This window comes from Aotus nancymaae, unplaced genomic scaffold (genome assembly GCF_030222135.1).
Source record: "Aotus nancymaae isolate 86718 unplaced genomic scaffold, 86718_ANA_hifiasm-v0.15.2.pri h1tg000036l, whole genome shotgun sequence".
Taxonomy (NCBI): domain Eukaryota; kingdom Metazoa; phylum Chordata; class Mammalia; order Primates; family Aotidae; genus Aotus; species Aotus nancymaae.
The window spans coordinates 31,173,229-31,189,150 of record NW_026988450.1 but is presented as its reverse complement, the minus strand read 5'-3'; the positions used below and the strand labels follow the sequence as shown (position 1 = coordinate 31,189,150).

Here is a 15,922-nt window from a genome sequence, read left to right as displayed (position 1 = left end):
TTGAGGAAAGTTACCTATCTTTGATTGTTCTTGGATAATGACATTCTTAAAATCTGCATAATTAACTTAGACTCACAGGGTTGTCTTTAATTTATGAAAATTATGTTTGAGGAAAATTATTATTCAACCATCTATTCAATACATTGCTAGATCCTGGAGTACACAGAGATGGATAAGACTAAAAATCCTCTCTTAAAAGGCTCCCAATCAAGAAGGGTCAATAATACCAGTACAAAATAATCACAACACTCAAAATGTACAAGATGTCCTGAGAGGTAAGGACAAAGCATCCCAGAAATCTCAAAGGAGGCAGGGGAGGGTGCTTCCAGCTGTGGCATATGGGCAAAATTCAGAGATGGTTTTGTGGCAGAAGTTTGCATTTCAGGTGGACAAGAAGGATTTTGAGGTGAGACAGTGATGAATTACAGGTAGAAAGAACAGTATCATCAAGGAAGCCAAAGATGGTAAGTTTCGGGTATATGGGGGAGAGCAGGGTATGATCCAGATTTTTTGTTTTGTTTTTTGAGACAAGGTCTCCCTCGGTGGCTCAGGCCAGAGTGCAGTGGTGGAATCATGGCTCACTACAACCTTGAACTCCTGGGCTTAAGCCATCCTCCTGCCTCAGCCTCTGAGTAGCTATAATCCAGTTTGGTGGGAGCAGGAGGTGTGTCATGAGGAGCAGGAGGCACAATTACAACAGGGCATGAATAGCAGTGTTCTTTCTGGAACAGTAACTTATAAAGAGTGTGAAAGTGAATCTTCTAGAAGGAGGAGAATTTTTTAAAATTGGGAATCACTGGTTTGCACATCATTCTCGATCCTCACACCTTAAACATCCACACAGCCTAGGCGGTGGGTCCTGGCACGTTGCAGATGTTCAGTAAAGATTTGTTGAGTAAATGAATGACTCTGTCTTTCACTCTCTGTGTATGATGGAGAAGGAAGCCTTGCTTTTAAATAAGTACACGTCTTCCAGACAAGTGGTCTAAAGGAATGGCCAAGAGTGAGCTCTTGAATTCTGAAATCAGAAATGGTTCCATGACTAATCTTAGGATAATATTACCGAGTCACTCTTTTGGGGCCTTATTTCTTCATGTACAAAATAAGAACAAAATTAGGACCTACCTAATAAGGTGGTGACAGTTCAAAAATCTGGGATAGAAAGTGCTACACAGACATTAGCTTTTATTCTGGAGATGCTGGGTTTCTAGTTTAGCAACCAGAGTTGTTCTCTTAGGCTTCTGGCACCAGTAGGCCTATCATGAGACTCTTCCACCTTTTTTTCACATCTGTCCTCATGCCATTTTATTTCACTCCTAGAAATGCATAAATCAAGGAATCATGAACATAAAAATCATGACTTTTCCTTGCCCTGACTGATTGGAACCCTTTATTCATGGAAGGCTCCAGCGGGCACAATCACTAGCTGCCTGCTGGCCAGCGTCAGCTCTTCCAGCACAGGGCCCCGGCCATCTGGTCCTCACCAGGCGAGCCATATGGAACTTAGCCCCCACTTTTTTGAAAAGCTTAACTTTTTTCTTCTTTGGGTTCTCTGCCTGGCTGTACTTCTCAGTTCTATGGAATCAAGCGTGATTGGAATCACAATTTTCTTATCTTCCATCCTTGAAAAGAGAGTCAATGACTTAAATTTTATGAGGAGAAACTTTAGATCCTACATCTTACTCATGTTAAATAACGAAACTCTACTTCAAGCCCTGTGACATCTGGGGCACAAGATAAATAATTCGGAAATCACAATTATATAATTCTTTCCTATAACTGTCCCTGTTCTCTACAAAGGAAATACTATTACATTGTCTTTCCTTCTCTCCTCTGATGCTTTGAGCTGCAATTATCTGCCACCAAGCCTCGAACAGCAGGTACAGCCGTGCTGAGATGATTAGTTCTTAACTGTTGCACGTTCTTAGCTGAGGAGAAAATGACATGCAAAGTTCCAAGATATGGTTTGGCTCCTACTGTGATAATCTCAGTGAGATTTACAAATATCGAGAAGATTTCTAAGCTTTCTTTGAAACTCACTGCCAATATGCTTGTTTCTTAAAAGTATAAGCCTAAGTTAAATCTTAATCAGTTCTGAAAAATAACTTTTGAGAATTTTGTTTAAATAAATAAGAGTATAGGTTTGCTTATATTAATGTATTGATGATTTAGGAATTTTAAAAAATGGAACAGAAGTAACAGCATGCAAGCCTAGCTGATTTTCAGCAAAACCATGAAGTGAAATGAGTAGGTCTTCAGGTGACTTAATGCCTTTCCCACACTTCTCAGATTTTTCCCAGCATGGCCCCAACTTACTTTTTTCTTTTTTCTGCCAATAAGTTTATTGTCTTTATATGAAAAATCCTCATAGAAAATTGTTTGGTTTAGCTTTCAGCAGCCCGCTCCTGAGCGCTGAGGAAGCTTGCCTTCTTTTGAGCTGCCAGATCTTTCTTCTGAGCAAGGGACATTTTGGGATGGTTCCACCTCTTCTTTTCAGCTTCTTTCTTGGGCTTCCTTTTATATATTGGATTCTCTCGTATAGCAGTATGAGCTTTCTTATACATCTCCTCCATCATGTCTGGAGTTACACTGTTTCTTACATATTGAGAGAACTGTCTTTTATAAGCATCTTCATCTTCTTCCATTAAGTAGCACATGTAATCTGCAACATTCTGGCCCATGGTGTACTTCCAGTGTACTTCTGCATTAAATTCCTTGCTTTGAGAATCATAACCAGGGAATCATTTGGTACTGTGAGAGATAGACAAGCCTCCATCCGCAGCTCCCTTTCAGGACACCAAAAAGTTTATTGCCAGTGGTTGTTCTGGCAAGGGCTGCATCCAAATAACAGGTAAAGGCACCTGGCTGACCATCAATGCTTTCCACATTGTATTCATCGCCAGTCACCTTCACTTGGCCTTCATAGATCTTGTCCATGCCAAACCTATTGAGAAGCCTGCGGGCCAGCAGCAGGCCAGTACAATACACTGCAGCATAATTTGTCAAACCAATCTTCACACCATATTTTGGCAGTTTGTGTGCATATGCTGTGCAGACTATCATATTTCCCTCTATATAGGCGTAAGCAATCTGACAAATGATATCTCTGTTACATGAACTATCATCCTGTATTTGAGTGTTTTGTATTTATTTTATCCTGTATCACCAAGTGCTTCCAAGCATAGTAATCATTTTTACCCTCTTGTCGTCTTCTAAATTTCACTTGGTATCTCTTAAAGTAGGCCTTATTCTTAACAACTTTAACAAACCCCATCCTGTGGAACAGAGACCTGCATCCACGGCTCAACAGAGACCTGCAGGCCCCCTAAGTCACTTATAAGCATATTTTTTTCTATCATAAGAAAAAATGTATTAAGATGCTAGCACATCTAAGCACATTAAGGTGCTAGGAAATCTTTTCTCTCTAACTTCTCCCCACCCTGGGTTAATTTGAAGATTTTGTCCATCTTTGCTTTACAGACTCTTTTCTCCTTATCACTGTGGCTTGTATTAATAAAAAAAAAAGATGCTAGCACATTACCGTAAATTAATTAAAAAATGTCAGGCCCCCAAAGGTAAAAAATGAACATGCTTTTCAAAAGCATCCCCCAAGGAAGAAATAAACAATTAATCTTCATGTTCACCATGGAATAATTTCCATCTTCTACTCCTTTTTGGGGGGAGTCATTCTTCTTCCACGAAAAACAAAAGCTATTTTCCCACTACTTCTTTCCAGAGGAGAGTAAACATACTTACACTTACATTCCATATAAGACTGTGATTCTAGTCCAGATTACTGAGCTCAGAGCCAAGGCTCAATTAACCGTGTCTTGTCCTTTGTATGCCCAGATGCAGACACAATACCTGGACTTACTAGGTATAGGATAAATGGATTTGTGTTGAATGATGTTGTGAAGTACATTATTTACTATAGACAGAGAATCTTGCATGAGCTGCCGGTAACTCTGGAGTTATTCCTGCAAACAAACAGATTTTACATTTGAACTCAAAAGAAGTTCTTTACAGTTTTGTGGTTCTCAATCTTTTGTGTTTACACACAATTTAACATTCTTAAATTTTTGGTGGCTCATTTTAAGGAATTGACCAAACAGAAGCTAAATAATTCAGCAATAAATACAACCTGAAGCTAATAGTTTACAGCAAGGCATCAAGAGGTCAGGGCAGGTTCCCTGGGATGGTATGAGCAGGAGATGCTGTACTCCCAGCCTCTACCCCACATAGCCTCCATCAGCATCCCACTTGCTGCAAGCCATCTCAAATAACATGTAGTTATATATAAGTAAATACTGGGTCTATCTATGCAAACTTACATTATCAGTCTCCTGTCTTTACTTTTCAAGCAAATAACTAACCTATATGGAAATTCTGTAGCCGTCATTGGGCACTTCGGGATACATTACAACTTATTTAATAATGCTATATCATTTAACTGTGTATTAGTCGTTTCTTTTCCAATCAATGCCCTCACTTTAACAGTAGACACGTGGCAAGGCTGTGCTTGCATCTTTTGTTGCGGGTCAGCCCCTCGCATGATAAGGGCTTGTGTCTCCTTTTCAGTTCTTTCTCTACAGGAGATAAGACTCTCAGGGCAATCTTAGCAGATTTGAGGCTCAGTGTCTGCTTCTGAAGCCAGGAGACAGAATCCCCAAGTTTGTCATTTTCTTTCATCATTTTGTCCACTGAATTTAGGAACGACCAATCAGTTTCATTGTGTTCCTTGGTTCTCCACATATGGTCAAAGGTATAACTCTCTAAACAGTTTCCACCGAGGGTTATCAGTGTTCTCCATACTATTAGAAGTAGAGTCCTTAGCATTTTTAGGTCTAATCACATTAAGCAGCCAATTCCAGAAACCCCAAAACCAATGAAGGAACTCCATCCTCAATATTCTGTTCCTCTAGGACCGCTCCTGACTAGATTTTGGACAGGAGTGGACAGATTTTGGTATTCTGGTACCAAGCTGTCTGTAAGCTTGAGGAGAAAGGGGAGCCAATTCAAGTCTCAAAACTGAAGAACTTGGAGTCTGATGTTTGAGAGCAGGAAGCATCCAGCATGGGAGAAAGATGTAGGCTGGGAGGCTAGGCCAGTCATGCCTCTTCACATTTTTCTGCCTGCTTGATATTCATTGGCAGCTGATTAGATGGTGCCCACCTAAATAAGGGAGGATCTGTCTTCTCCAGCCCACTTAAGCTCTTTTGGCAACACCCTCACAGACACCCCAGAATCAATATTGCATCCCTCAATCCAATCAAGTTGACACTCAGTATTAACCATCAGACTTAGCATTATGTTGCTGTGCCCTGCCCAAGCTCTTTGGTATACTCAAGAGGCAATTACCTTCTCACATCACTAACCACTCTCTTTTTTTGGCACTGATCATTGTGCTTACCTTTTACCTGCACCCTACTATAATCCTGTTGTACATTGTACCTCACACTCAATGCAGTATTCTAGCAGGTAGCTACTACTTTGACAGCATGAATAATATGTGGCAAATATGGAAGAAAAGCAGGCCAGGGAAGCCTGGTCCTCAAGTGGGAAGAGGAGGTCGCTGGTGTGTGAGACTCTACTCAGTAGGGAGGTCCCTCTTGATCTTGATCTTTCTCTTGAATACTTCTCTTTTTAATGAAATTTTATTTTAATTTTATTTTTGTAGAGATAGGGTCTTGTTATGTTGACCAAGTCGGTCTTAACTTCTGGTTTTAAGCAATATTTCCAACTCAGCCTACCAAAGTGCTGGGCTTACAGGTGTGAGTTACCCTGCCTGGCTATGTTTAATCTTTCTCTTGGTCCTTCATATCTCCCCTACCAGGTACAGATCTAGATTTTGTGAGCTTGAAATGTATACAATTTTGGAGTTTTTTTATGAAAAAATTATAAAAATTACAAATACAGAATTGGCTGCAAAATAGTATTTATTTAGAATGATTAAAAAACAACAAATTGCTATTTCCCTAAGCACCCTGAGGATCTGTGAAAACAGTTTTCTATTCACTTGACCCAGAAAACTCCACAAAATCATGCAAATCAAGAGGTTCAAATTGTGTTCACTTTACGAACATGCATGAAACTGCCCAGGTCATTAAGAGTACACGTATATGAAAAGCCATGAGGTATCTGGAAGATGTCACTTTACAGAAACGGTGTGTGCCATTTCGACTTTACAATGGTAGAGTTGGTAGGTATGCCCAGACCAAACAATGGGGCTGGACACAGGGTTGCTGGCCTCCCACAAAGTGCTGTATTTTTGCTGCACATGCTTAAAAATGCAGACAGTAATGCTGAACTTACTCTCTGTAACGGTTTAGATGTAGATTCTCTGGTCATTGAGCATATCCAGGTGAACAAGGCACCCAAGATGAAGCTGGATGTACAGAGATCATTTTTAAACAATATGTTAAAAACATAACATTTATAATTTTCATCTCTGTTCACTAACAGTTAAATTTCTTTCCATATATTGTTTCTCACAACTTTTTAAAGGTCAATTAAACGAATGGCAGCAGAAAAATTCATTGACTTGTTTTAGAATTAGTGCCTTTGAGAGAAAAGAGAGTTGGTGAAAGGCACTGGGAGATTGGGATGAAAAGGTTAATTCAAATCTTACTTTTACAAAAGGAACAACTCATCATTTAGAGAATAAGAAAAAAAGTTCATTTCACAGTTGCCTTTGTTTTCCCTCTCTGACTCTGTATGTTTCATATAGGACTGAGAGAAAGTAAATGCACAACACTTTTGTTTTAATCATAAAACTGAATAGTTTCGTTAGAGCAGTTGAGTTTTGCTTTGAAAAAAATAGAGAAGCAATAAAGAAGAAGGATTTGCAGTTCTCATTGCTTCTAATTTTCTTCTGTAATGAGTTTTCGGCTTAAATGTGTATGCAGTTTGTCCTTTTTCCTTACGGAAGCCAAGTTTCATTGTGGCACTCAATTTCTGTTGAGGAAAAACACAAACATTAGTATCAGCCCAAAGTGAGAGTGGAAAACATTTGAAAGAACATGGAAGGCGTTATTGAAAAGAATAGATCAAAGATCTTAATTTTTTCTTTTTATGAGTCATATAACAGAAAAATATAAATAATAAAAATAATTGGATATTGCCAATTATTAAGCAAAACAAGGGCTTAAGTTGTTTTGCAAAGTGTGACTTGCTGACCACTTGAATCAAACTTTTCCAGGATGAGTTTGTGTCCTTTGTAGGGACATGGATGAACCTGGAAACCATCATTCTCAGCAAACTGACACAAGAACAGAAAATCAAACACCGCATGTTCTCACTCATAGGTGGGTGTTGAACAATGAGAACACATGCACACAGAGAGGGGAGTATCACACACTGGGGTCTGTGGGGGTCAAAATACAGGAGGGACAGCGGGGGGTGGGGAACTGGGGAGGGATAACATGGGGAGAAATGCCAGATATAGGTGATGGGGAGGAAGGCAGCAAATCACATTGCCATGTGTGTACCTATGCAACAATCTTACATGTTCTTCACATGTACCCCAAAACCTAAAATGCAATAAAAATTTTAAAAAAATGTTTTTTAAAATACAAAGCATAGGTTCAACCCCAGAACTGCTGAAGCAGTGACTAAGGGAGGTGAAGCAAGGTTAAAATGCAACAAAATAACAATATACATAGACACATACAGTCTAAGCCAGAGGTCAATAAACTATAACCAGAGGAGGAAAAATGGCCCACTCTCCGTTTTTGTAAATAAAGTTTTATTGGAATACACTCACAATCAGTCTATGGATGTTTTTGAACTACAATGGCAGAGTTGAGTATTTGTGACAGAGATGGTACAGCCTGTAAAACTTATTTACCGTCTGGCCTTTTGCCACAGAGTTTGCCACCCCTGCTCTAAGCAAACGCCTCTCAAGCTTTACTGTGGATACAAATCACCTGGGAATGATTTTAAACAGATGATTCTGATTCAGTAAATCTGGAATAGGCCTGAGATTCTGTGTGTTTATAGACTCCCAGGTGAAGCTGATCTGCTGTCTTGCAGATCAGATTTGAGTCGTAATGCTCTAGAACAGAGGTCCCAGAGTACGAGGCATGTACTCTCTCAGCTCCAAAACTACTTGTTCAGAAACTCTGTGGATGGGATCCAGCAATCAATGCCTTATTGAGACCTCCAGGTAATTCTGATGCATGGCAAAGCTTGAGAGCCACTTGTCCACATTGTCCTTATGCAAGCTGAAACTTGACAACCGCTGTCTTCCGAGAGCCTGAAATTATATGTTCATGTTACATTCCATTATCACTGATTCTCCTAAACACAATATATATTGGTTGATCAGAATAAGCAAAAGGGAAGGAGACACTGTATGAAATTGCCACTAAATACCAAGTTATTTATTTTTCCCTTCTATCTGCAGTGTGATGGTTTTAAAGACATAAAATTTCAAATGTGCCTCCATTGATTTAATATAGTTTAATATTTTACTTTTGGGGACGTCTATTTTCATGGCTGCACAAAATAGCTCTGAATGTCATGTCATTTCTGAAATGAGCAACAGAGGGAGCTAGTGTTATAATATTAATCCTTCAGGAGGGGTGTTTTTTGCATTGGCTGAATAATGAAGCAATGACTTCTTGACTCATCCTTGAGTAAAATGTTATTGTTTGGATTTATAGTTTCTACTGTCCATGTTCGATACAGTCCCTTCCAATGCCAAAACAGCTATGGGTTTAAAATGGCTGTCACCTGTAAGCAATTAGATTTGATTACTATCAATATTCCCAGACATGTTCAAATGAGGTTGAAGCTACCAGAGATTATGAAAGCAAAGATTATTTCCTCATTAAATGTAAGGTTTTTGAGGGAGGAGGTGTTAACATAATTATGAGAATAAATTTAATAAGACAGAACAATCCCTTACCAGGATCTGAGGGAAACTAAGGCCAACAGGTAGATGCTCCAGTGCATTTCCTAGAAGTGGCTATTTGGGGACGTGATATGATAAGAGGAAGCAAGCCATGTAATGCTGAGCTGAATGATGTCCCTTACTGGTAGCACCAGAAGGAATACAAACCATTAACCGTAATTGTCCAATTTGTCAGCAGAAGACGCAATGCTTACAAAATGCAATGAAACATATTCCCAGAGGTAAAGAACCAGCACACAGATGGCAAGTAGAGCATATTAGACTGCTGCCATTAGCACCAGGAAGATTTAAATGGGTTTTGACTGGCATGGATTCGGGACTTGGCTTTGCTTTTCCAGTCACTAATGTTAATAATATAGTGAAAGGATTGAAACAGAACATACTGTATCAATTTGGCCTACCAAGTGACATTTCTGATCGAAAAAAGAAAAACCATTTCCTGGCACACTTTGCACAATACTAGGTGAAGTACCCAGGGCAGTGGGGACTCAGTAATGTTTCCAGATGCAGGAAGAGATGGATGGAGAACTGAATGGCTGATTGAATTGACAGATTAAAAGAGGTAGTTGAAGTTTAATGTAGACATTGTCAGTGTGAATGAAAGAAAAAAGCAAACTAGAGAAACATCACATAGGTAGAATCTTAGGGTTTGATAATTGTTTGGATATAGAGGTCAGTGAAACAAAAATGGCTGATGAAAGACAGATGATGATATCTTGAACATTAATAAAAGAATAAGAAAGCTAATTGAGTTTGGGAAGAAAGCTAATTGAGTTTGGAGAAGATGAATTTCATTTTCGACTGAATTGGAAGTGCTAGAACACCACCTAGGTTGAGCTAAACAAGAGGCTGTTGGCATTGCAACTTTAAGTCTTGAATGAGAGGTTTAGAATGGAAATAGAGATTGGAGTTATCTTTATAGAGACCTTAGGATAGTTTAGATAGATGATTTAAAAGATGATATGTTCAATTACAAATTCAACAAGCATTTATCAAAGGAGAGTTCTAGGCACAGGGCTACAGGCTGAGGAGGATAAGCGCCAACGTCGGTTGAGTACTTATACAGTAGGAATTGCTTGGTGCTGGGAATGAAGCAGGGAACTTAAATGAAACTTAGATCCTAGTGAGAGTAGACAGAAAATAAAATTAATAAGTAACTATATGCTGTTAGATGGTGATATGTAGAAAAGGAAAGCCGGAAAGTGGAATAGAAAATGTTAGGGTTAAGTACTTTCAATTATAAATGACGTAGTTAGGGAAGACCTCACTAAGAATGTGACATTTGAACAAAGATCAGAGCAGATAAAGAAGCAAAGGTAGCAGGGAAACCAATGTTCCAGGCAGAACAGCAAGCAGCAGTATGAACACTAAGTGCAAAGGCACAAGGGTAGGAACAAGTCTGGAGCATTGGAGGAATGAATGGTTAGAAGGCAGGTGTTTCTGCAGCAGAGGTAGAGTAGAAGGATGTGATGTCAGAGGTAGCGGACGCCAGGTCTTGTAGGCATTTGAGGCTGTTGAGATGATTTTCATGGAAGTATGATATGACCTGACTTAAGTTCTATTAGTATCACCCAGGCTTCTGTTGGAAATGATAATTAAAAGGGAAAGAGCAGAAGCAGTTGAGAGGCTAATCCAGCAAATCCAGACAAGAAATGATGGTGGTTGGGACCAGGTTAATTGTAGTGAGGTGGAGAGCATTGGTTGTATTCGGGTATATGTTGAAAGTAGAGTCAACATAACTTGCGGATTGATTGTGGAGCATGAGAGAAAAAAGAAGAATGAAAGATGATTCCAACATTATTTACCCTGAGTAACTGCAAGAATGGTGTTATCCTGGCTGAGATGAAGAAGGCTGAGACAGAGTTTGTGAGAATTAAGGATTGGGAGTAGTTTTAAACATGTTAACTGTGCAATACTTATTAGACAATCCAGTGAAGTTAGAGAAGCCTGTTTTATGTGAGTCTGGAGTTCAGGAGAGAATTCTGAGTGGGAGCTCCAAATGTAACAGTTATCCTGTACAGATGATGTTTGCAGCCTGAAACCGATGATCTATTGGTGATCTCACCAAGAGAGTCAGTGTAGATAGAAAAGGAGATCAAAGGCTTAAGCTTAGGAACATCCAGCATTTAGGGTCAGAGAAAACTATAGGAACAAATAAGGTAGTGACCATCAGGAGTGTATACTAAAGGCAGACACATATGGAAATAAACATATGTGTATTTGTACTATAGAGGGGTTCAAAGGAGAGAGGGAGGTCAAGACTACCAAAGAAATGAAGACCAAGAAAGAGAAAGACCCACTGCAAGTGTGGGGAAGATGAGGATTTTCCAGACAGAGAGAAATGACACTAATAAATCCAGTTTGTTGTGGTAGGGTGGTCAAGAGTAACAACTCTGGAGCCAGAGTGCCTGGATTTGAATCCTGGCTGTGTACGTACTAGATATGTAATGTTGGTTGAATCACTTAACCTCTTTGGGCCTTAGTTTCTTCATCTATAAAATGAGGATAACAATGATAATACATACATACGGTGGTTATGAGGATTAAATAATATAATATTTGTAAATTTCTTAGACTACATGGCACTCTATGTGTTATATATAAGTTTCAGTCAAATCTATAGAGATTTGGAACTTTATAAAACAATTCGGAAATTACAGTGGCTGGGGTGTAGAGTAGGTGGGGAGAGGAAATGGTGAGTCTAAGGCTGGAGATAAAACGAGGGCCAGCTCATGGAGACTCTTCATGTTATGGGAAAGAATTTGGACTTTTCCAGTAAGCATTTGGTCAGATTCGTGTTTCTGAAACACAATTCTGACAGTAGGGTGAAGGTTTACTGAGTGATAAGGTGAGATTAGAGGCCGAGTGATGAAACTGAAATGGTGTAACGAGAAAGAGCAGGTGTGAACAAACTGGAGAGTGTTAAGCAGGTACAATCGACAGGGCTTGGTCACTAGTTAGATGTGAAAAATGAGGAAAATTACAAAGGCTGAAATGAGGCCGGGCACCGTGGCTCATGCCTGTAATTCCAGCACTTTGGGAGGTGGGGGTGGGCGGATCATTTGAAGTCAGGAGTTCGAGACTAGCCTGACTAACATGGTGAAACCCTGTCTCTACTAAAATACAAAAATTAGCCGGGCATGGTGGCAGGCGCCTGTAATCTCAGCTACTTGGGAGGTTGAGGCAGGAGAATTGTTTGAACCCAGGAAACAGAGGTTGCAATAAGCTGAGATCATGCCACTGCACTCCAGCCTGGGCGACAGAGTGAGACTCTTATATCAAAAAAAAAAAAAAAAAGGAAAAAAAAAGGCTGAAATGACTTCCAGATAGATTGGTTAGCTGATGATCCATTTTGTTAGAAGGAATATAGGAGGTAGAACATGTGTTAAAGACAGAAAATTCTCCTGTTTTGTGAATGCTGAGTTTGATTACCTCTGTGACATTCTGGTTGAGATGTTCTAGCACCACAGGAAATGGGAACATAGAATGCAATCTGATATAAGGCTGTCACTACAAGAGAGGAGTCCAGGCTAGAAACATGGGTTTAGAAGTCATCATCATGCTGGTGGTTGGAGGAGTCATAAAATTGGAAGGGATGCCTCAGGAATTGTGTATAGAATGAGAAAGCCAAAGCAGAGCCTTGCAAAGCATCAGCACAGGGAAATAAGAAGCTGGGAAAAAAAGCTAAATTGTTACAGAGGTAGAAGCAACAAGAAAGAGAAGCCAAGGAAGAGAGCTATCAAGGGAGATAAGGACTGGAAGCCAAATGTTGCATAGAGAAAGGTCAAGGAGGGGGAGGACAAAAGAGATTTCGTTAAGTGTGGCAATTACAAGAGCTCTGGCTCTCCACCAGAAAAGCAAAGTGTTGAAAACAGGAAGCTAATTACAATGGGTGTAGCAGACACAGTTGGTGCCCCTCCCACATTTCTTTGGCATTCAGTATTTCCAAACCTGTCGATGGCTTCCTACTTTCTGTGAGGGCTTTGTCATCAGCAAGAGCCCAGCCTCGTCCTGGAACTGGCCAGATAGTTAATACTTGCCAGAGAGTTAACGCTTGCAGGAGCAGCCCGCAATGATTTAAGATGTGAGTTGATTTGTAAGTACCCCAGTATTTCCTCTCCCAAGGACAAAAACACTCTTAAGATCTGTTCTACAGTTTCCCAAAGGTGCCAAATGAGAATCAAATCCCATTTTCCCACAATAGTAACCTAAAAATAAACACATTCTATATTGACTTTTTTCCTACCTTGACTCATTTCTCTTTCCCCTAGCAAAGATTATCCCCTACATAAACTACTACCATCAACTTCTTATCAGAGCCTGTTTCTGTGTGTGCCCAACTTATGACAAAAGGTCACAAAAGTTTTAAGATGAAGATAAGAAATAATTAAAATATTTAAACTTGGTTATAAATGCAAAAAGACAAGACTGTAACTAGAAGATGACATAGAATCACGAGACATTTTTTCTTTATGTCATGGGAGAAACAAGTTTATATACTGAAGGGACAGAAACTATAGAAAGGGGTGAGGGTATAGGAGAAGTGATGATCTAATGGAGCAGGGTCCCTGGGATAGGTGGAAGGCATGTGGTAGCAAAAGGAGGGGATAATGGTAGAGGAAGAGAGATGCTTTTTTTAAAAGTAAACAGAAAGGAGACAGGATGATTACAGTAAAAAGAACGCAGTTGTATATGCATGTTCTGGTGGCCAGGGAGCAGAAAAGGAGCTCATTTACTAAATGTGAAGGAGATTGGGGTGACAGTATGTCTGTTGGGCAAGAAAAATGATAGAAGATGGAGACAAATTGAATGCCCTCATTTCAGTGGCAAACAGAAGATGAGAAAAATTTAGAGAGATAAATCAAGAAACAAGTAACATAGTAACATGGAAACCAGGAAGGAAAAATTTTAAAGAAGAGAGTGATCAAAGTGTCCAATTTATTGAATGAACATCAGTAATTTTGGAGAAGAGTTTCTTTTGGGTCACTGGAATAGAAGCTATCCACTCAAAGGATTAAGTGGATAGGGGAAAAAATAGAGAATGGCAAGCAGATGAGACCTTGACCACAAGATAATTCCAAACTATGTATTCACATCAAGTTAATGAAGAAAGAACCAGTGCTATTTCTAGGTACACCAAGATACTTGTATTTAAAACTCTTTAGACATTTGGTTGCATTCTATGAAATTTCTCAGATTTGACCACTTTGAACCTACAAAAATGTCAATTTCATGTGATTTGACCTAATATTCACAAATATCATGGGGAGGTTTTTTTACTGGCCAGAAGTCAGATTCTTAGGTTCTAAGAACTCTATCGTGAATACTTAATGCATGAAATTAAGTATTATCTGCCAAGAATATTATGTGATTTGCAAAACACCACGGATGAAAGATAAAAATTGACAAATTATTGATTTTACTTTTAGTGTTTGTTAATAATATATGTTCTACCAAAAGAATAATAATTTCTATAACACAGTATTAGAAATTAGCAGCTTTCTTTTTTCTGGATTTTCACAAATATTCTAAAAATAAAAATGTTTCTCTAGAACCTTTGGTTTTTAATTGGAGAATGTTTACGAGAGAAATGGCTAGAGTAGAATGAAACTATGAATGGTGATTTATCTGTTAGAGACATCATTGAGTGAAAACAACTTTAGTGAACTTTATTATTTTGGATCATACTCCTTGCTTAAGTAATTTTTTCCTGAAGTTTAATTGCTTTGAGGCCAATGATGAAGGGCATGTAAATTCAATTAACAGATGAAAAATACCTCCTGTGATTTGATATTAAGCAGGAGTGATGGAGTGTAACATTAAAAAATGGTATCAGAGGTGCATATTCTGCATTTCATTTTAATTATGTCAATTTCAGTTTCTGGAACACTGGAATTTCACACATGCTTAATTAAATTACATCAGTGTCAATACTTTGGGCTCAAAAGAATTTTTGGAGAAAGTTTCAGAGACAGGTAACATGGAGACAATAATTATTCGCCCTTCTGGCTACTGGACCAGAGAACGGTCTTGAAGTCTCTTCAATTTGTAAAGATCTGAATGGAATTCAAAGCTCATAAGACAACAGACATAACTTTGAGTGTGCTTTGGACCCATGAAAGGGAAAGTGTTCTATATTAATTCCTCAACTCTCCAACTCCCATAAATGGCTTCAGAAATCAGAGAGACTCTTAAAATATTTTTAATTAAAAAATTAAATTATTTTTTAAAGATAATTTAATAGCTCTATATCCATTTTATAGATAACAAACTAAGGCTTTAGGATATTAATACTTAAGCTAAATACTGATGGTCATACAGTTGATACCCAAGCTCTATCTATAACACATCATGCACTAAATTCCTGTTCTAAGTGTTCCTTAAAATGGATTATATGACTATGCAGGAATTATATATTTTCTTCCCTTGTCCCTGTTTATGTGAACAATCATGCTTTCTTTCTTTTTTTTTTTTCTCTTCTAGAGCTCATACCGTGGGTTCTTTTCTCCACTTTACCCTTTCCTAGAGACATTATATGATAAAAATGAAAGTTATTGAAGGGGTCTGAAGTCCTCTTATGGGGGACATTATTTATACTGTGGTTCCAGGAAAGACTTAAAAGTGTAATGGCATAATGGTTAGCTCAGATGCTGTAAAAAGTATCTGGGGCAACAGAAACTGCCAGCTTCATACATTTTGAGGTAGACCAGTTATTTGCTGGGGCTATAAGGCTGTAGTTTTAGAACATTTGAACATGTAATAAAATTCTTGGGGGAATAAAGAAAACCGGCATTTTCAGAAGATTGAAACTGGATCCCTTCCTTGCACAGTATACAAAAATTAATTCAAAATGGATTAAAGACTTAAATGTAAAACCCCAAACTATATAAGCCCTGAAGACAACCTAGGTAATATCATTCAGGACATCGGCATAGGCAAAGATTTCACTATGATGCCAAAAGCAATTGTGACAAAAGCAAGAATTGACAAATGGTATCTAATTAAACT

At 38.7% G+C, this 15,922-nt stretch overlaps 1 pseudogene; it reads right to left on the bottom strand.

Moving 5' to 3' along the window:
• Window positions 1-2,384: 2,384 nt before the first annotated feature.
• Window positions 2,385-3,285, bottom strand: LOC135277966 (large ribosomal subunit protein uL18-like; annotated as a pseudogene).
• Between the last annotated feature and the right edge of the window lie 12,637 nt (window positions 3,286-15,922).